This window comes from Athene noctua, chromosome 1 (genome assembly GCF_965140245.1).
Source record: "Athene noctua chromosome 1, bAthNoc1.hap1.1, whole genome shotgun sequence".
Lineage (NCBI taxonomy): Eukaryota > Metazoa > Chordata > Aves > Strigiformes > Strigidae > Athene > Athene noctua.
Window position 1 is genome coordinate 24,754,620 of NC_134037.1, and position 21,267 is coordinate 24,775,886.

General features: G+C 36.8%; 1 long non-coding RNA gene across 2 annotated transcripts in view; it reads right to left on the reverse strand.

Moving 5' to 3' along the window:
• LOC141968019 (uncharacterized) overlaps positions 1-21,267 on the reverse strand; it is a 68,437-nt gene that overhangs the window by 32,845 nt on the left and 14,325 nt on the right. For both annotated transcript variants that reach the window (XR_012634798.1, XR_012634797.1), the window contains exon 2: positions 18,433-18,710. This is a non-coding gene — a long non-coding RNA (uncharacterized LOC141968019). The remainder of the gene's footprint in view (positions 1-18,432; positions 18,711-21,267) is intronic.

Sequence of the window (21,267 nt, forward strand, 5' to 3'; positions counted from 1 at the left end):
TGTGCAAAAGGAGTGGTGTGTATCCAGAACTAGGTTCTGCGTAGAGTCAAGATATAGCTGTGTGTGCACCTAGATACTGGAGTGAGGTAAATTCTCGGATGTCTTAGCGTAAACATAACCAAAACACGTTACTGTCTTAACCTGTTCTTCTTCTGTTTTCTATTATCTAAGCTTTTTATTTGATGGAAGTCTACTTTTTAAGATTTTCTCCTTAGAAGTGATAAGGCCCACTACCACACTTTGGTTATCCTTTAAGATCCTTTAATTTCAGTAAATGTCACCCCTCTAGACAGGCAGTGGTAGTGATTTATTTTTTCTTTTTCTTGGGGTGCGAGTGTGGGAGGAATAATATTACACCAGTAAAATATACTGTTCTTGTATAAAATGAAGAGGAACAATTGGAGTTGCAACACAGACAGTAACAGAGAGAATACATATACTTTTTCATTACTGGCAGATTGCAACAGTATGCAAATCCTTAGATATGAGCAATAGTTTGAACTTTTGGTCTGAATGGTTAGATTTAGTTTCACCAAGCAGACAATGATTTTTTTAGCAAACAATATGCCAAGGTTAAGAAGAAATTTGAATACATTTATACCATCAGCTGTTTACATATTCTGGGAAGGGCATCCTCATCTATGAATGCTACGCTTTTCTGAACATATATTTGCTGAGAGGACAATATAATCTCACTTGTGCTCCAAGGACATGTAGATTTTATGTGATCTGTTTCCACTTACTGGTTGGAAACTATCACACTGTACCTTTGCGAGACTAGCACCCTGATAATCCACCGAGAAAGGCAGCTATATAGTGTGCTGTATATATCAAATACATGTTCAACTTTCCTTGTAATAGAATCCAGAACATATGATAAAAGTGAAGATATGAATCTTGCCTGGATTTTATCTTATGATAAAGATACGGCCCTAATGAGCTCTTGAATCTGAGAAATCAGACATACTTCTAGATGCAGTCCTATAGATGTTGACATGTGTTTTTAATCTCATTCCAGATGGTTTATGCCTCTTAAATGGCACCTGAGTACTTGGTGTCTACAGTTGACTTCAGAAATCCTTCCACATAATGGCAACCTTCATGTAAAATAGTCATTTTAGTCCAGCCACTGCTGACCATTTTTTTTCAGAAGTGTGGTCAGAAGAAAGAAACTCTCAATATGTGCAAAGAATTTTAGTCAGGATGACCCAAAGTAATCTGTTATGGAGGCTTTCAAATAAACAAACAACCACCAAAATTAAAAATTTATTATTAACACAATTAACTCGCCCTCTGCAAACTACAAGTTTGAATGTCTGTGAGAGGAGAACAGAACAACTTCCACGGGTTTAACGGCAACCCAAAACGCATAACAAATCTCTACTCCCTAGGGTTTAACGGCAACCCAAAACACTCTATCACTCACCTGACAAGTGAGGGCTCTCACCCGAGGACCTGCTCAGGGCAGCGCCCCGACCCAAGGCCCCTCGAGGAGTTTCCTTGGGCAGCGTCCTGACCCAAGGGGAGAGTCCTCGACCGCAGCTGCTGCTCCAGGGGACGAGCTCCAAATGGCTCCCCCAGGGGACTCCAGTGATCCCCAGGCCGAGTCTGACCTGGAGTCAACAGCGGCTCCCACTGGCCAAAGGCCCCAACTACCGTGAGGCCCCGAGAGCAAAATCAATCAGGAGCTGCTACACTTCAGCAGCCAAGGAGCCCTGTTTCCATTGGGCGGGTGCAGCTGCCACATGTCCTATTAACAAGTGTGGATATATGGCAGACCACATCTGAGTGGGAGAAAAAAATGGAAAGGCCACTGGATAATCAGGAAGATTAGATAACCATTATTTGAAACAGAGAAGAAATACAGTGTACAAGGAAGGAAACCTCAGTGACAAGAAGGGGAAAGGTTAAACAAGGGCATGAATACAGCACTGACTAGGGTGAGATTCTTATAGCGAATGGAATTAGAGTTTATAAACAGTGTGGAGAGAAATCTTAGTAATAGAAAGGTATCAGGCAGAGATGAACATCCTGAACAGGGGCAGAGAGGTATAACAGAGAATTACACTGCAATCCCTGGACAATCTTCAATTTGGTTTTAGGATATGGTTTCGGATAGTGTTATTCTTTCTGTGTGGCCGGAAGAAGAAAGATAATTATCTGCTGAGGGTGGAAGTAGTTGGGAGTGGTCGTGAACAATATAGTTTACAAATTAAAAGGAAACTTGTTTAATCATTTGACATATTAGAAAACATAATTATTTCAAAACATATTTGTTGATTAACTATATTCAGAGAAACCCTCTGTACCAGAGAAATCTGGAACTCTAATTTCAGTGAAAAGATACTGACTGGTATTTTTACTGAGCTCAGTCCAAAGGACAATACTTAAGCTTTAGCTAATAGAGAGAGACCTCCACCATACAGGAGGGGAACTTTGAACTGGACTATCTTGTACTGGTGGACGATGGCACATTCCAAGTTATAAATTTCAGCAAGTATGAATGAATATGCCTTGAGATTTCTCAGAAGCCTTTGCCAATACATTTTATTTTGGATGGAATAACATAGGGAGTGCTTGTACAAGAAAGTTACATGGCTGAATTGAGAAAACTGGTAACATGCAGAAGACGACCAGGGCAGCTGTCTGAGAAAAGGTATAATGGGGACACCAAACACTTTTTCTGTGAATTTGGTTGAAGAAGGAACTTACTCTGACAGAAGATAGTTAGGCAGGACCCTATTAGAGAATTAATATTTTCAACAGCAGCTGCAGTTTGCAGGCTATGAGTTTGCTTGCAAGTTTCTGTGTATTGGAGGCTGAAAATCCCAGGGAAGATGCATAAACAGCAATAAAAGTGATTATGACAATGGCTTGAGAGTGAACAGAAGACCTCAAGTCTTACAGTGTGGAAAACACTGGGGAGTCATGCTTCATGACTTGAGACACACAAAAAAGATTGTTTTTTCTTTAGACTTCAGGTAAACAAATAAAGTTTATCTTCTGTTCCTTTTTCAAACAGACACAAATACCCTGCTCCTAAACGTTGATTGCTATGGTAGACTTGTGGATCTTGTAAGCTGTGCAGTGTACAAGAAAGTGCAGCAAATCACTAGACATCATCATACACATCAAATACTCAGTTTTTGAGCAAGTTTATGGAATTTCATGTTACCTATACTCTTCTAATTGAGAAAGGGAATGAGACTGTTCCCTTGTCATGTCTTCTTTTTTTTTTTTTTTTTTTTTTTTTTCTTTCTGTATGTGCTTTCATTAGGCTTGGAAAATCTTCACTAGAAAATCCTGGTTGCTAGACTTTTGTCTTCAAGAGGTGAAAGAATTTCTGTTTATGGTCAGGCAAAAGAGACTATGAAAAGCAGAGGTAAAAAAAAGCATCATCCTTTAGATTTCATTTTTTTGAAGAAGATTTGAACAGCTGGCATATTTGAATAGAAAATTTCTTATGAAAATAAATTTTACCCCAGGCAAACATTGTACTACTTGATAACCACTTAGCATTCTGATTAACATTACAGAAGGAATATTTTAATGTGGAGTTTAAATACAATAGATTAATAAAATTGAAAAATGTCTTTATTAATTTAAAATATTAAATGGGAATTATGGAGTTTATACTTTCACTTTTATTTTAACAGAAAATTGCCCATTCACACATTTTCTTTCTCTGGAGCCATATTTCAAGCTGAAGACTGAGGTGCAGTACTTTTGGCATTTGATCTTTGATAAATACAGTAAAACCAGCAGTCTGATTATTAAACCACTGCCAGGCTAGGTTTCATTTGAACAAAGTTCAATAAAACACAAAACATGAAAATAAACAAAAGGGAGATCTGATCTTGGCTGAAGACTGGACAAATCCCTACAGAGCAAGTCGTACTTGGCCCTGATCCTCTTTGTTTAGAACAGATAACTCTGATCAAAAGCGCTGTTGTAAGACAAATAATAACCAAAGGCAGTAAGTCGTAAAACCCAATTTTATAATAATGAACTCAAAGACAGACATACTGAATATTGTGGTTTGATCTGCCAGTAGTCAATCACCATGTGGTCAGTTGTTTACTTCCCCGTCATGGTGAAATAGGGGAGGGACAAAAAAGAGAAATTCTTAGGTTGAATAAAAAAAATAATTAGTAATAGTAACAAGACAACAGTAACAATAGTAACTCCACATGGGTAAAATACAACAGTGGTTTACCTACCAGTGACTGGTACACAGCCCGTCTCCCAGAAATTATTCCGACCGCAACAGAAATCCCACCATGCTAACTGGGAAACAAAACCTGGAAAGGACCATGAGAGAGCATGCGTCTGCCTATACGCTGAGATGACATCGCAGGATATGGAATATTTCAGTGATCCATCTGGGCCTGGCCCTCCAGCTGTGCTCTCTCTCAGCCCAAGGAAAGTTAACTATCCTGGCAAAAACCAGGACACTGGGTCAATCCAAAGTGCATCTAGCCCAGTATTCACTCTCCCATAGTAGCCAAAAATGGGTGCCCAGTAAAGGATATAAGGACAGCAGAAGGGTACTACTCCACTTTTCACTCTAATATCTCATTTTCAACCTGTGATAATTTTCAGCACAGGGCTTGTGTCCAGTTTTTTATTGTTCAAGACAAAGTGGTTCCAGCAGAGTGCCACTAGAATGGATAGAGAGATGGAGCATACAGCATAAATGATGTTGGAGATGTTAGATTTGTTCTGTGGTCAAAAGGGGGCAATAAAGAGTGACCTAATTGTACCTAATGGGGAGTTAGAAAAAGGCACCAGAGTTTTAACAGAGATGCATAACTGACAAGTAATAGGCAACAGTCTCCTATTACTTGCAGTGAGAGAAATTTCAAGTAGACACATGGAAATACTTTTACTGTAAGAGTTGTTAAGCACTGGAACAGTTTGCTGAGAGTGGTTGTGGGATCTTCATTCCTGGACCTGAGTAACTTGTACTAACTTTGAAGTTATCTCTACTTTTAGCAGAAAGTTGGACTAGATGACCTCCAGTGGTCATTTCCAACCTAAATTGTTCCATGATTCCATGAGTTTATGACTGCCTGAGTTGGATATACAGTTTCCATGTGGAACCACAGTGAATTTCTATACTGAATTTGTTCAGTTTCCTTTTGAATCTTTGTAAACCTTCAGCATCCACAAAATGTTTTGGCAAGGAGTTCCACTTACTTAAAGAATCACCCCTTTGGCTATTTTTGAACTTTTCTAATGGATTCATTTGGTTTCTGTGTTCTCTGAAAGGGAATGGAAACAATCAAACAATATCCACTCGTTCCATGCCACTTGTGATTGTGTGGGTTTATGTTAAACTCTTTTTTTTTGTTTTCTTCAGACTTGAAGACTCTTGGTGCATTCATGATATTATAAATAATGTTCATCCTAATACAGTTATCAGATGTCTGTGTCTCTATGTAAATAGCTTTGCTATGGTACTAATAGATGGTGTTGTATTAGCCATAGTACTTATTTTAGATGAAAAAATACTGGTTTGCAGTTCTCTGATGGATTCTTAAGAATAGTTACTGGACTGCGTTACAACTTAGTATTGGTTGCCTATTACATTCATCTCAGAATTAAAGTCAAGCTCTCTTTTTCACACTTTAATGCCAAAGTATGAAAAATACTGAGCTTTGTGACAGCTCTTCATCACCCTGTCTTGACTTGTAGTTGTTATGCAATACCTTAATCCGCCAGTAGTTGCAGCAAGGATAAACTAAAGAAAGGTGGTAGAACATAAATACAAGGAACAGTTCTACTCTTTCCAAATTTGAAAGACATGTTGCTGAATAAGGAGAAGGGAACTTAATTCCTGTAATACTATGATTTGTACTACATAGCCAAATAAAATATTTTCTGTCTTTGCAAGAGGGCCTGATTCAGCACCACTGATTCCAGCAACAAGATATGCAGCTTCTCTGTCCTGCCTGTCAGCAAATTCGTAGTAAAGCTACTTGAGCTTTAGGGATTTTCTGCAGTAATACTGAACCTATTTTTCAATTAATTTCAGAAGGAAATTTTATTTGTGTATTTATCTCTCAGTCTGATATGCAAATGAAAGACTCATTTTTTCTTATTCCTTGCTTCTGTAAAAACAGTTCACTGATTTCTACAAAGGCACAGAAGCCCAAATTCCTCCCTCCTAACTTAAGGCATTTAACTGAAATACATACATTTAAGGACTTGGTCACCCTAGATTCCTGTAGACAATAGAAAGTGTTGTCTCTCTTCTCTCCAGAAGATGTTGTTGCCCTTCTAAGACCTACAGTTAATTCCAGAAGTGACACAGAATGAATCTGGACTGGAGTTATCTTGCCTGTGTTTTTCTCTTTTATGTGCAAAAATTAATAACCACTGCACTGAAATTCTGGGTTTGATTTCACTACAGGATCTTTTACACAAGAATATCAGTGTTACAGTGAAGACAGCCATTCTTGAAATATGAATAAACTGCACTAATCAAGGTTTCTGGCACATTATTTTCCTGAACTGCTATAGGTATGGTGGATAAACTTCATCCACCTATAAAATATATTTATCTACATCTGAGTCTGTCACCTTAGGCTCTCTTTATATTTAATGGGGAGAAACAGCGATTTTTAGAATGTTATAGCTCATGAAGATATTTTTTCTTGTCACAGAATTAACTAGATTGATGATATTTATTTTATTTTTGGTGTTTTTTCTTAATTGGCAGAGACTGGCCACAGTTGGAGATCTGACACTAGTCAAAATGGACTATAGCCCTGAGCTGTTGGAAGAGCTCTGTCTAAAAAAAGCATGTTGCTTACATTTTCAGGATCATGGATTTGTCCAGATTTAGGGATTGAAAACAGTTCCCATCGGGTCAGAATGTCTCACTTCTCACAAGTTTTCTTCTTATGCAGAATGGAAAAAAAATCTAGTCTGTATATTACGTTTTGTGTGTGTTATCTATCTTGCAGAGGAGTCCATTTATGGGCCTTGAAACCAGAGACTGGAACACTGATCTCTTCCAGACTGTGATATTGATCTCTACCTGTTCCTACACATGATACACAAATGGGTTTATATGCCAATTTAAATATCTGAGTAATTAAAATATTTGGTTGTAAAATAACTATCTCAGTATAAGATCTTCTGTGATATAACAGTGTATGAATCTCCATTTTGACTGATGAAAGACAAGTCTTAAAGAGCTTTTACAAGTGAAAATCATAAATATTTTAGAAACTTGTAAAGAGATGTGGGAAAAACTATGGGAATTTAATTTGCATTAATGTATGCATACTGTACGCATAATGTATGTTACAAAATATGAGACATGACAACTTTCCATCTAATTATTTAGCACATACATTTGCATTTCACTAAGATGACCATCTCTTTCCAAAAACAGTTTGCAAAAGGAAAAGTTATATGATGGGATTTCCCATTTTCATTGGAGCAGGGAACATTCTAGAGTAAAGTATACAACGGGTCCTTAGAACACAACTGAAAACAGTGATCATTCTCAGGCACTTCTTTATACTTATTCCTCTACTAAAATCATGTTATAAATGTAAGTATGTCAAGCTTTAGGTTTTTTTCCACAGTCTCATATTTTACAGTGCAATAATGTGCAACATATATATGAACTATTTAAAATAAAGTACACAGCATCTCCTTATAATAAAATGGTGCTTATTTGATGATAAATATAGCAGAAATATCTCAGTCATGCCACAAAAATATCTACTCTTAGTGGCTGACCATAAAAATGAAGCATGATAAAATTAGAGGAGAGATTCAGTTAGAAGCAGTTGTCTGCATGTAAAACACTTTCAGCTCAATTGTTTGATTTTATACTGGTATTTTTATTAAAAGGGCTGTCACAACACTGAAAATCAAAATAAAACCCAGCCCTGTTTATCCTTTGCTCAACAGGGGAACTTGTTTGGGATTGCACATTTTGGGACAAAAGTGTAGAAACTCTGTTTAAGAAGATCATGGTTTTCATACTTCATTCCTGAAGAATGTTGTCACAGGTCAATGAGCAGGAGAATCACCTCCACGGCTCCCCTTCATGTTAACAGTAGTGGCTAGTGTAAAATCCCTTTGCCTTAGTAGCTCAAAAGACTTATTAATGCTCCCATCATCATTAGCTTAATTTTTGCCACCTGCACTTTCATAGCCATTGACTCAAGTGAATTCTCAGCACAGCCTGGCTATTTGTTTTCACCTTACTTGAACATATTAAGTAAGTGGATGATTTATCCACAGGGGGTTTAGGAGAGTACCTAAAGTGCATGTTGATAAAACGATCTGAGAAAACAAAACTATTTAAATTTCCTTTTAGAAACAACACTATCTACATGCTAATTACCTAATGTTAAGACAGACCAGGCATGTAATCTCTTGGCTTGATTGCTTTCATGCCAGTGTAGCTCGCCTGACTTCATCAGTGTGGACCCTTTTATACATCAGTACAAATGAGAGCAGAAACATGTTAATAGCTTTTTACATTTTGTTGTTAACTTGTGCTTGGCAATGTTACAGGTGCCATAAAATGTTAATATCCAGTTTCTCTCAAAGTTAACTAGTAATTTCAAGTTGTTATCTAATGGTTCAGGAAAACTGAAAAGGAGATTAGAAAAAACACGATACGAGTCTATTTTTACACTGTAAATAACATGATTACTCTTTCCTTTGCCATGGCAGATCCCATAAATGTTGATTGAATTAATAGATGTCAACAAAATAAACAATAAGAATCCACAATAAGAATCAATGGAAATGGTTTACTTCCTGGAGATCAAATCAAATAACAGGGAGGATCAAATTAACTAGTGATGAAATTAAGGGGAAATCATTGTACTAGTATGTTGCTTCCTATAAGCTGATGTCAATAGTCCCATAAAACCACAGTGGCAAAAATATTTTCCCTTTGTTTATTCTCACTGAATCTGAAACACCTGTCCCTAACACTGTGTACCTCTGCAGACAGTAACATACACAGCTACCAAACTAGAATCACCAAATACGGATGCCTACTGAACTACTTATACAAAAAGACCCCGATAATTATGTTATGAATAGAAACCCTTGATCTGCTATTCTCTACTTTGTACTCATGAACACACTCTTTTCCAGGACCTGAGAAGAAACAACCACCATTGCAGAATGCTCTGAAAAATGTAACACATCTGAAATCTCTTCAGGAGTGCCCAAACACAAAATGCAAGAACAAAACTGTTATGAAGACTGTAATTATACCACTGTAGCAAACTAGTTTTATGTTCCCTCAGAACAAACTGTAGATATCCATTTGGATCCCTGTAGCAGTATCCAGCCAAGTCTTGGCTGTCCATGTGAAGTCACAATTCAGATTCTCATTCAGAATCAGCTTGTGGTTAATGTTAGCTTTGAAAAATATTCAGTTATATAAAGAGAAGAGCCAGGCTGCAAAAGGTTGTGATATTTGGTATTCAAAAGTTTTAACTAATGAAATAAACCCCAAAATCTGGCCATTGCTTTCAGTCTGATACTGCCTCCTCTTGCATATTTAGTCTTATCACCATAAGTTTTGAACAAATTTTTAATTACTTTTTATTTGTTCTTGACATGTAACACCTGGTTACTTTAGGATTATGCACAGAAGTGAGATAAACCTCACAGGTCTTTGCCCAGATAAATTCCTGCAGCATAGAATACAGATACCGACAAGCATCTAGGTACAAGTATTAACTCCACAGACCGAAGAAGACTGTCAGTCTTCCTCTAAGGAGGTTTTACCATCACAAAACATTCACATAAACAAATCTGTAGTCATCTCTCTGGTCCTTCAGAAACACCAGATTTGAGTGTGGATGTAGCAAGACTGGGGTGGATGCAGAAAAAGTAATTCAAGGCAGGCTACTTATTCAGGAAGAGGCATGGACAGAGAAATGGTGGATCTGGAAAGAACAAGCATAGGGAAACAGAGAGAAAAAGGAATAAAAGGGACCAATCACATTTAAGCAGGTAGCTGGTACGTTCACTAGACATTTTTCTGTGTAAATGTGCTCTCTACTCCATGTGTGTGTGCATTTGTGTATGAAAACTTCAAGGAAGACAAACTGGCAAGTAATTCAAGCAGTCTGTGAGATACTGAGGAGACCACAGGTCTATGGGCCAGCTACTGAAGAGATCTTTGTGTGTCTGTGAGACAATAGCAAATGTCAAGCTAGACTAGCCAGTAAGCATGACATGAGATCTGGGGCCTGGTTTCTGGGAAGTCTAGGCCAGCTACAGAGGGCCCTGTGTAAGTATATGTGCGTGGAGGGTGTGAGATCTGCTTGCAATCCGAGTCTGGTTAGGTGGCAAGTAAGAACACATTGGGGCCAGCTGATCGTCTTTCCATTCATTTGATCCTGATCAGGCTAATTCAAATTTATGTGAATGTTGTTTATGTTTTCAGCTCTAAAGGCACCATTTTCATATTGGGGTTGATCTGTTGGTGGTTGGCTGGTTTTGTACAGTGTGTATATTGTGTACAGAGAGTGTGTGTGCTCAGTCTTACTGCAGGCTGGTCCTGGACACCAGGAACCGTAGCGCCTTCATACCTAGAGGACCAGGAAAGTGTCTTGAAGTGTGGTAAATTTGTTTCAGTGGACTGAGAGAAGAAATCATGTTGGTCTCACTAGGTGTATCCTGTTGATTCCATAGGTTTGACTACTGTTTAGCATCCTATACAATCTAATTATGAATAAAATTCAGTTGGGAAAGAGATAACATGAAGACTGTTAATGAAAATAAAATTCCACTGCTTAAAAATAAAAAAATATATGTACACCCCAGGCTGTATATAGCACTCGTCATTTATGAAGAGGGTGATGAAAGCTTTAGAAACAGCTTTAAAGCATTTTGGTGTGGTAGGAAAATTTTTTTCCTATTTTTCAGATAAGGGACTGGGTTTTAATTGTCAGACAGGAAAATATGTTGTGGAAAAAGAACTGATCTAGTCTTTTGAGAAACTCATTCAGAAAAACTGATTCAAAAGAACTGATCTCCTGAACTGCAGTCTAACCTCTTAGGTACAAAGCTATCGGTTTTCCCTCTGCCATTCTCTGTTACCATTGACAAAGTTGGATACCATTATGGTAAATACGCTGTTTCAACGTCTCCGTTCTCTTTAAATGTTCAGAGTCAAACATACCACTGTGTACATCTTCAAAAGCTGATTTACACAGCTGAGTTTCTAGCTCCTAAGGAGAAAAGCAGTAGGAGGAATGTTCTAATTAGCATTCAAAAGTTGATCAAAATAGCAAATACATTACTGGAACAGCTGATTTAAATAACTTGTAATTGAAGACACCAATTTCCAGACCTTGAGGGTTTGTAATAAAATCAAGAACAAATAAAAGAAAAAGGAAACAAAACAAGCCTTACCCAGGCAACTAACTATTCAGGTTCAGAATATCAATAGACTGTTCTCTCTTCTAAACTGTCATTTACTGTTATCTTCCTGGAAAAGTGACTTTTCAGAGGGGATTTTTTACAGCATTTATCTGCATACAGTGAAGGTGATAAGGTAAGAGCTTACATTTTGCTCTCACACTGGTCTGATATGCAAGGTTTCCTTCTCTCATCATTCCTCTTTCTTCTATTTGATGCTGTGACCATTTGCTGAGTATTTAACAGTCCTTAATCACAGGTCCTGGGGCCATGCTTTTCCAAGCAAGACTCATTGCATGGAGAGCAAGAAAACCTTGGAGCAGATAAAACTGTGTGATAGTCTTTCGCTTTTACTGTTTAATTCCTTCAACAGACTCTGAGTGTGGTGAAATAGTCTCCTCACTTTCCTGAGCAAGCAAGTCATATGAAGACTCATCTGGGTAAGTTGGGGACATACATTCCAAATTCTAGCTATTTCAACTGTTAAAGTGGATTTTCTACACACACAGTGTAACAGGAAATTGGGATTTTTCATTATTCTATGTGGTGACAGACAGGAACTGACCTGAACCTTCACTCCAGACTTGAAGATGGTGTAGGCTGAACATTACAAAAGGATTATCATGAATATTTGTTCAAGTACATTTATTTTATTATGTGCACCTCTTTTAATGATGTCTTTCAAATGGACATTCAGGGCAGGATGCTTTTCTAGCATGAAGCCACAAAGAGAGGCAATCTGAGATTTATTCACAAAGAACAGAGAGACAATAATCTCACATTTACATCAATGAGCAGAGAGTAGGAAATATGGGAGACTGTGACAGCAAAGGGCAGGGTCCAGTTTCCCCTTGGAATACACTTGGTACTGAGGAAATTAAGTGAGCCAGACAAAGATCTAACATGTATGCTAGGACTTCTTGTGCTTATATATGAGCTGCTAGTAAATTGATGCAGTTCTGCTGAAGTGATTTTCATGGGTTTACACGAAGGTCTTCAATTTCTACTCTGCAGCTGGCTGCTAAATACTGTGGTAGCAAATTTATTTTATGGATGATAACTTAAACAGTATTTACAGGACCCAAACCCAGTATTTTAAACACATCTAAAATACTGCTTTTCTGCTAACTCTCCCAGAGATAGTCAAACTCCAGCTTTTTTTCTCCAACTATTCTTTCAAGAACAGTTACACTGAAAAAATAATGTATATTTGTAATGCGAATAATAACGTAAGTGCATAATACAAACGGAGACTTCATTAATCACATAATGTATTTGCTATGAATTATTAATTTAGATACCATTTAAATTAAGATTTTATAGGTGAGAAAAAGTAGGCAGTCTCTTTTTGCTTTCTTTTTGCTTTTCATTTCAGAATATCTCTTTTGCCTCAGAAGGATGCAGGATATATTTGTAAAACCAACTTAAAAAGGAGTAGCCGTAAAGCAGGAGTTTTAAGGAAAGTTTCAGAGAGAAACTTGTTATGACATGGCTTGTTTAGTTTGTAGGCCAAGTAGCTTCAGAAATATGTGCTTCAAATATACATCCAGATGTTACAGTGCTGATGAGAAAAGAACAGATTATGAATTTCTTTTGCTGGTGACGATTCATTCTGGTTACATATCTTTTAAACATTAACCATACATACATATTTTGCTGTTTTCTTTTTTATATCTCACCATTGCCACTGAAGACTTTACAAAGGAAAACTGTGGAACTGGAACTATGCTCAGGCATTGCTTGGAAAACTGACAATGGCCTGGTCCAGAGCTCTGTGAGGAACTCTTCTGGAAAAATAACCCAGTATGTAATAGAGTCCCAAGTCTGGGAACATTCCCTAACACTCTCTAATCTACTTAGAAGAGATACAAAGATAAGGGACCCTGTATTAAACATTATAACATCTTTTGCCTTTCTTTTGACCTGTAAATTTCCCATATAATTTCAGATATGCAGAATAAGGTGCATCCATCCTCAAAGAAATGGCCAGCATATTAACACAGTTAGCTGGTAGCCCATCATGTTTTCCAAGTAAAGCAAATTGTCTGTTATTCGTATTATAGGAAAGTTCATAGAACATCTCAAGCATGGCTCCAGAGGATAAGTTCATGAAGGCCAGAATGTATTTTAGCTGTCTTGATCTCATACAGGTGTTTTCTTATGTCTTGCTATTATAATGTAGTATGGCATGTTAATAAATATAACGAATATTAGATGTGGATTTTCAACACCACTTAGAATTAAAGTGAAGGACTGTATCAGATTTGCTTTCTCTGTTCAGCTCGAGGTCAGTGACTGTGACAATGTTTAAATTCCACTGCACTGTTTTCTCTAGAGGTTTGTAATTAGACCTTTGAAAGAAGCAATGCCTTTTTATTACTAGTGGCACAGAAATAGATTTGGAAGCAGAGAAATATGCAGTAGAATATCATTACATCTTCATATAAATTAACATAAAAAAGGTTTTGATTCATATCTATGCAGGCTTTTGTCAATCGTCAATATTCATGTATTTGTGAGGAGAGCACAGGGTAGAATATTTCAGGGAGCAATGAAAGCATTGCTGCCTATTTAAGGAGTGTGGTTTCTGGAAAGCTATCTTTTCCTCTCTGCTTGTTTATGGAAAACTATTTTTATAAGATTTTTGCTTTTGTTATTTTGAGGTAAATATTAAGAAAGGGAACATGACAATGATATTAATATTTAAATTAAACCAAGTGTTAGAAAACATTTGTGTCAGGAACAGCTTTAAAAAAGGAGATGCTAATTTATTTTAATTATGCCTGGGAATTTTCTTCCAATACATTCCTCTACACACAGGTGCTAGTTCCATTTGCTGTTTCTGCACAAATCCATCTCTCAGCCTTTTTGAAAGCTCTCAAATAATAATGGAATACCCTTCTTCATTCAAAGACCCAAACCATTTTCTTCTCTTTTTAATATGTCTTCCTCTAAGAATGCCACAAAGAAATGGGGCACCTAATCAAAGCATATCAGAGGGGTCAGTGGATTATAAATATGGCTGTTTACTGAATCAAAGAGAAGTTAAGTCCAAGAAGTATATACACATGCTGTTTCACATCAGCATTCAGCAGCTGAGCGTCAGACTCCAGGAATATAAATTGACCCAAGTTAAGAACGCCTCTTCTTTACCTTGTGTTTATAGATGGTCTTCTTAGACTACAAACTGAGTAAGGGACTATGTGGGGATGAAGAACACGGATTTTAGTGGTGTGAAAAGTAGTATAAATTATAAGACCAAGAAAACACATATGTGGGTGTGTACATATACGACTGTACATTTGCAAATGAAGAGAAACAAGAAACCTTCCTGATGGAAAGACTATGGGACCACTAGGTGTCGTTCTTGTTCCATGTTTCTCATTGGCCATATTTCAAACAGATAGTCAATAGGGAGTTTCTGCAAAATTTAAGTTTTTATACTGCTAACATTTTATGTCTGGTAGTTTTATTATGTGCACTACTGTCCTCTAGGGAACATACTGCAATACATATTTTCTTTCAGCCCACAGGTTATTGTTGTTCTGAGTTCTGTTGTCAAAAGTCACCACCTTGCTTGGCATTGCTGCTTTCATGGTTTCCTTAAAACAAAAAAATGAAATAATAAACAGTAGTCATGCCTTGCCTGAGGCATTAGTGTTATGATTTGTGCATGAAATATTAAGTGCCTCCTGTGGGTTTAATACTTTATTTTTAAAATAACGGTTAACATGATTTACTTCAAAATAATGTTTGGGTAATTTGCTAAAAAAAAATAAAAAAATCAGTATTTCAAGATGCTTAATCAGAACTTCTACATGTTATTTACTAAGTAAATAGTTACAGATTTTTTAGATATTTCAGCATGTTATACCATAATATTTATACTCTTATTAATGTATTTTAAACCCAAGATTTTGTCCCTTTGTCTTCTTTAATTTTAGGATTTTTTACCTTTCCATTCAGTCTATTTTAAACCAGTCTCTAGGTATTTGAAGGTTTCACCACTGCTTTAATTTCCATTGCCTTTGCTTGGTTTATATCTAAGGTTCAGTAACATCCCCTGTTTAAACCAAGACAGATTAACAAACTGGATTACAAATGTCTGCAGTGGAATTAGGCAAATATGATGGGGCACTAAAACGGTACTGGAAATATATCAAATATAGCCTATATTATACTGACAAAAGCTGCACCATGTTTAGGGAGGCTTCTTTCCCTGTATACCCAGGCACAGCTGACAAAAGGCTTAAGATGCATTTTAGGTATTTAGAAGTTTCTGGGGTTCTTTTAATGTATTTCTGACACATCACTGACCTTTTTTTGTAGCAAAATCATATCAGTATTTTGCCTGGGTAAAACAATCCACTTACATATGACCTGTTTACAGACTGTCATGACATTCTTCAAGGTTTAAAGTATCTACTTGATATTCTTAAATAATAGCATAAACATACATTTGATAACATCCAGCAAACTGAAGAACATGTAGTTTGGCTCAACAGTTCCCTGCTCATTTTTGTAGCTTTGGATGTGTGAATGGTAAATTACTACAAGTATTCACACTGCAATATGTTTTTGTGTATATTCTGTGCTCTTCACTACTCCAGAAGAGGATAGCTATTAGCCCTGAAATATCAAGGAGTAGATTTAGCAGGAAGCAGAGAAAGGTAAGAGAGTAAACAAAGCTCAGAACCTGGTCCTTTAAACTTATTACTGTCATTTGGAATTACTGTCTGGTTTTCAAAACTGTAGTGATATAAAGCTAGTTGGAAAACAAAATGCTGTATAATACCAGAAGGTGAAGGTATTGGGCAGCCTGGATTGAAATTCCATTGGTTTATTGGAAATAATTACCACAGAGAAAGATATTGTTTTGTTTGTTATTATTAGAAAAAATAACAATGCCATTAGAGTAAGTAAGAAAAGAGTCAATTCTACAGTACCACTGACCTTTGTTATCGGGGTTAAAGCACTTCATTAGGATAGTGAAGGGAAATTAAAATTGTGGTTACTTAGCTTTGTCTGTTCTCTGTTATCTTTAAGTTATTATCAGTTTATTGCAATCTACACAACTCTGCTAGAAAACAAAACCATTCATATTCTAAGTGAACTTTGACATGCGTTTTAAAGCAATGTTTTTGCATGTGTTAGAAGAGGTGGTCCAGAGCAGAGCTTTGATTTTTCCTTATGAACAGCTACCTGGTCATGACATTTCTTCATGAACAAAACACCTCCCTTTAAAGAACTGTTCACGGGTTTCCATTTTGTGAGTGCACTTTTAAATACATAGTGTACTTCAGACATAAAAGATACAATTTTCATAATTTGCTATCCTTTCTTAATGACAGACACCATTTCAAAACAAGTAATCCAAAACTGAAACATGGGCCTTATTTAATTGTATACAAACTTGACACGGATCATACATCTATGATGGTAGCTCATTTGTACCTATTCTTACTTGGATCATGTTACATTGTCATTTGCCTTAAGACACCCATATCAAGTAAAGGCTTTCCGTGGGAGAGATATACTTCATAAGTATGGGTGGACTTCTGCTTGATGCAGATGTTTCTACAGCTGCAACTCCATGCCTGTCATATGTTCTAACACAAGATACACCAACTTTCCTATTCAGCCCAATAAGTTTAGAGCAGGTTTTATTCACTCATGGTGATGCAATGTGCTTCCAAGAAAGCAATGCATAACAAAGGGAGTGCCACTTTTTTGTCTATTTGTCTTGCCACTTAGCTGTAGTATTTCAAGCTGGAGTGTGAGGTGCCCCATGAAGTAATTTGCTTACTTTTTGTACCTATGAGATGTCCTGATTCTATATACCTCCATGTACTCCTAATGTGGGTAAGGAGACTGTGATGAAGACCTGTGCAAGCCCAAGCATTATATGCTCATTGTTTTATAAAACTGGATTACTGTAAGATTATTTCTTACAGAATTAGTCAAAGGAAGCAGGGATCCTGGTAGAATCTCATATCTGAGCTGGTGGAAAAAGTTAGCTCAAGTACTGAACTGTCTGAATCATTTTGGGGTTTTTATGTTACAAGATTGTTGGTTTGTGTTGGGATGTTTAGAGGTATGCTGTCAGCTCACATTTTCTCTTTTAAAGACACATATATTCAGAAGTCTTTTCCATGGGTACTTATCTCTATAAACCACAAGCATCTCTGTGATACTTGAAATTTTCTCAGCATTAAATAATTAAGGTTTTGTGCTACATTTAGTTTGTCCAAGCAGCACATACTGTGGGCAGCTGTTTGGCTAAAATATTTGCTTCATACTGTCCAAGATAGTTACCTATAGCTTGCTAAAAAGTGGAAGGCTATAAACTTTCTATTTGCTGTAATACACTTAATTTTGACTCCAAAAGGAAGTAAGTTAAAATTAAATTTCAATGAGATATGAACCTACTGTCTCTCTTAAATAGGTTGGACAGACAAGTGTAAATCTGTAACATTAGCAAAAATTAATTATTGGCACTTTTTGTGAACCTTTTTGGTGAACCAGAATGTTATTTTAGAAGAGATTTCTGGAAGGCAGGTGTAGAAAAGGCAACAGAACGTTACAGAAGGTGACAGAAGTGTTGATGATGTACGATGAATGGAGATATAAGGCAATTGTCTGTCAGGAAGACTCAAACTTGTCTAATTATGTCTTTATAGCATGCCTAAGAGCTGAAACAGTGCTGGAAACCAGACCACTCTGGATACATATCCTTGACTACATTTCACATCAAATAATGAGGGAATACTTTATATACTCCAAATTTTATGTACTCTAAACACTACATGTTGTCATCTGTAGGGCAATATATAAATTTAGGAGCAAAAGAAATGAGTCACCACAGATATTTGTGTAACATAAAGTAATAATATCTCTAGGAAATAGAATTTCATATTTGAAGATGCAAAAATAGAAATGCTTTGTTTCTGACATTTAGAGACATAACTGACAAGTGTATGCTCTCCTAAATTTTTCTCTTTTTTTTCTTACCTCACTCTTGCAGCTTTTGTTTGACTTCAAGTTCCATCTCTTCAAATTCCTTTGTCAACTCGCTGCCTTTGCTGTGTCTAGAATTTAATTGCTGTAGTCTGGTCTCCTTTTCTCATTCAGAGTGAGATGGCAGTTGAGAAGGGTGAAGTACCGGCAATCCCTGCCAGATTTTTTTCTTCCTCTGCCTCCAGTTGCTTTTGCTATATGGCTTTGCATTAGGCTGTGGATAGTGGTTCAGCAACTGTCATATCAGTACAATCATGTTCAACTCCCTGGACCTGCAGCAAAGTAGAAAGAGCTGTGGGAAAATATAGACTGCTTATATGATGTTTGCCTAAATGAAAATGCATTGTATATATCATAGTACTTGCATGAAGCCAGAGGTGGAAAAGAGGACAAATATTATCCAGTTCACTTCTGTTTTGAATTCAAAAGAGTAGTAGCTCATCGGGGTTGTGTGAGGAAATGTAATGCAAAGTAAAACATACAAATCATACAATGTCTATTAATACTGAAGGGATCTACATTAGTTCTATAGTCTTTAACTAGTAAACACTGTACTGATGCGTGAAATAATCAATTAAAAACATTTAGTTGTTGAGCTACTTGCAGTGAATTTCCAACTGCTAGCAGAAACTGTAACACAGTCTCAAAAGAAGTCCTTACCTTTCATCTCTCTTGAAATTGGAGTGACAAACCGTGGTGCACTGAACCACATATTAAGTGAGGCAACAAAGCCTAAATTACCGAACTAACTGCTGCTAATCCCTGTCAGGACTAGTAATATGGTCTTTGATGTAGTAGACTTATACAACACCTTCCATAATCACAACTGAACTTGAACAGCTAGGTCTTTAGTCCAGGGCAGCTTTAGTCCAGTCCTGGGTTTGATGCATCTCTCCTATGAGGACAGGCTGTTCAGCCTAGAGAACAGAAGTCTCAGTGGGATCTTATCAACATATATAAACACTTGAAGGGAGGACACTAAGAAAATGAAGCCAGAATGTTTTCAGTGGTGCCCAGTGACAGGACTCAATCTGAAACACATTTTCACTGTGAGGGTAACTGAGCAGTGACACAGGTTGCCCAGAAGGATTGTCAATTCTCCCTCATTGGAGATATTAAAAAAACATCTGGACATGGTCTTGGACAATTGCCTCTACGTGGGCCTGTTTAGCAGTGGGGTTGGACCAGATGATCTCTAGAGGTCTCTTCCAACCTCAACCATTCTGTGGTTCTGTAGTTTATCTATCAAATGTTATGTCATCAATAATTTCTCTTAGTGGTGGAACAGAAACTAGGGCAGCTTAATATGAAAATTTAAAAAACTCCACCTGACTGATTATGATACAACTTTAGGGATATTCATATTGACATGCAAGAGTGATCAGTTCTTAGTTTGAGTTTTGATGAGTGACCAGTCTGGCTAAGTGACCAACTTTCTTCTTATTTGAAAGCTCTGTCTTGCTTTATGCAAAATATAAGTGTTCGCTAGTTACAAAATGATCAGCCCTGTCCTGTCTTTAATCTGCTCCTATACTTTCCAAAATACACAGACTCTATGCATAGTGAAAATATTGCTGTCAGGCCAACAAATGCACTAACAGTGATGTGGTCATGGAAACAACTTTGTTTCCTTTATAAAGAGTTTATTTTATCTTTGGGGCAGGCATACAGTTGAGGGATGGCCAGAATGCTGGCCATGATCTGTCTAGCCTATGAATAGATGGGCCATGAAGGGCAACCCACTACCCTCTGTGTGCATTACATTATACACAAATAAGTAACTGCCAATCAAAAACTACCGGTCATCTTATGGCCTATCTGTCACAGTAAAGAAAATGCATATACAGAAAGTATAGTTACCTGCAGTTTAGAAGACATGCTAAGTTTGTGGTTTATTATGTTTATAATTAATGAATAGAGATCAAGTGAGACAGAAATACTGCTTTCTTTCACCCTACTGATGGAAACTACTGGATGGGCTCATTCCTAGACACATAAATTACTTAAAATGAATTGTGGCATAACTCGCACTAGTGGGTATGCCATAGTTAAGAACAGAAAGAAAGAATAAAATCCATTAGGAAGAGAGATCCTCCAGCATTTTTCTCCTGTAGCAGCTCCATGCACTATACCTTGTGTTTATTGCCTGTTTAAATCACATAAATCAATCATATTTGTTTGATTCAGGGAAAATTAGAAGAAAGATTAAGTTCTTCCTTTTTCAATTTAATTATGTTCCAGCTTTTTATTTACCTTGGAAATACTATTTTCTATTGTATTAGAACTGAAGCTTAATAACGAAAAATTTAGATTTTCGCCAGCAAGTCACTGCTACAGACAATTCTAGATCACTGTACCCTGTGATGGCAGCATCTCTCCATTGCTCGTTTTAGACCAGTAAAAGATAATTTGGAATATTAACCAATTAACAGCCCTACCCAATTCAGTATACTCAATCTGATAGCTACTGTATTTAGTTGAACGTTCATGAAAAATTTACAATTTAATATTTTCTTTCCCCCTTTAAAAAACCAATGGTATAGAGATGGTACATAATTTTGAGCTTCTTTATTATGTATATTCTGCAGTAATATAATAGCAGAACTTCTAATAAACAGAAGAATTAATGAGATAGATTTTTATAGGCTTTACTTGAGGCTCACTTTTCTTGCCAGTAAGAACAAAAGTAATCTTTTCTTCTACAAAATTTCAGTCATATTTTGAGAAACCTGAAAATTAAAAGTTACTCAGGTGTGATTTTATGTTAACATATTCTCTTGTACAGCATATCTCGAGGCCACATTTAGCAGGCATGAAAACCAGTGAAGA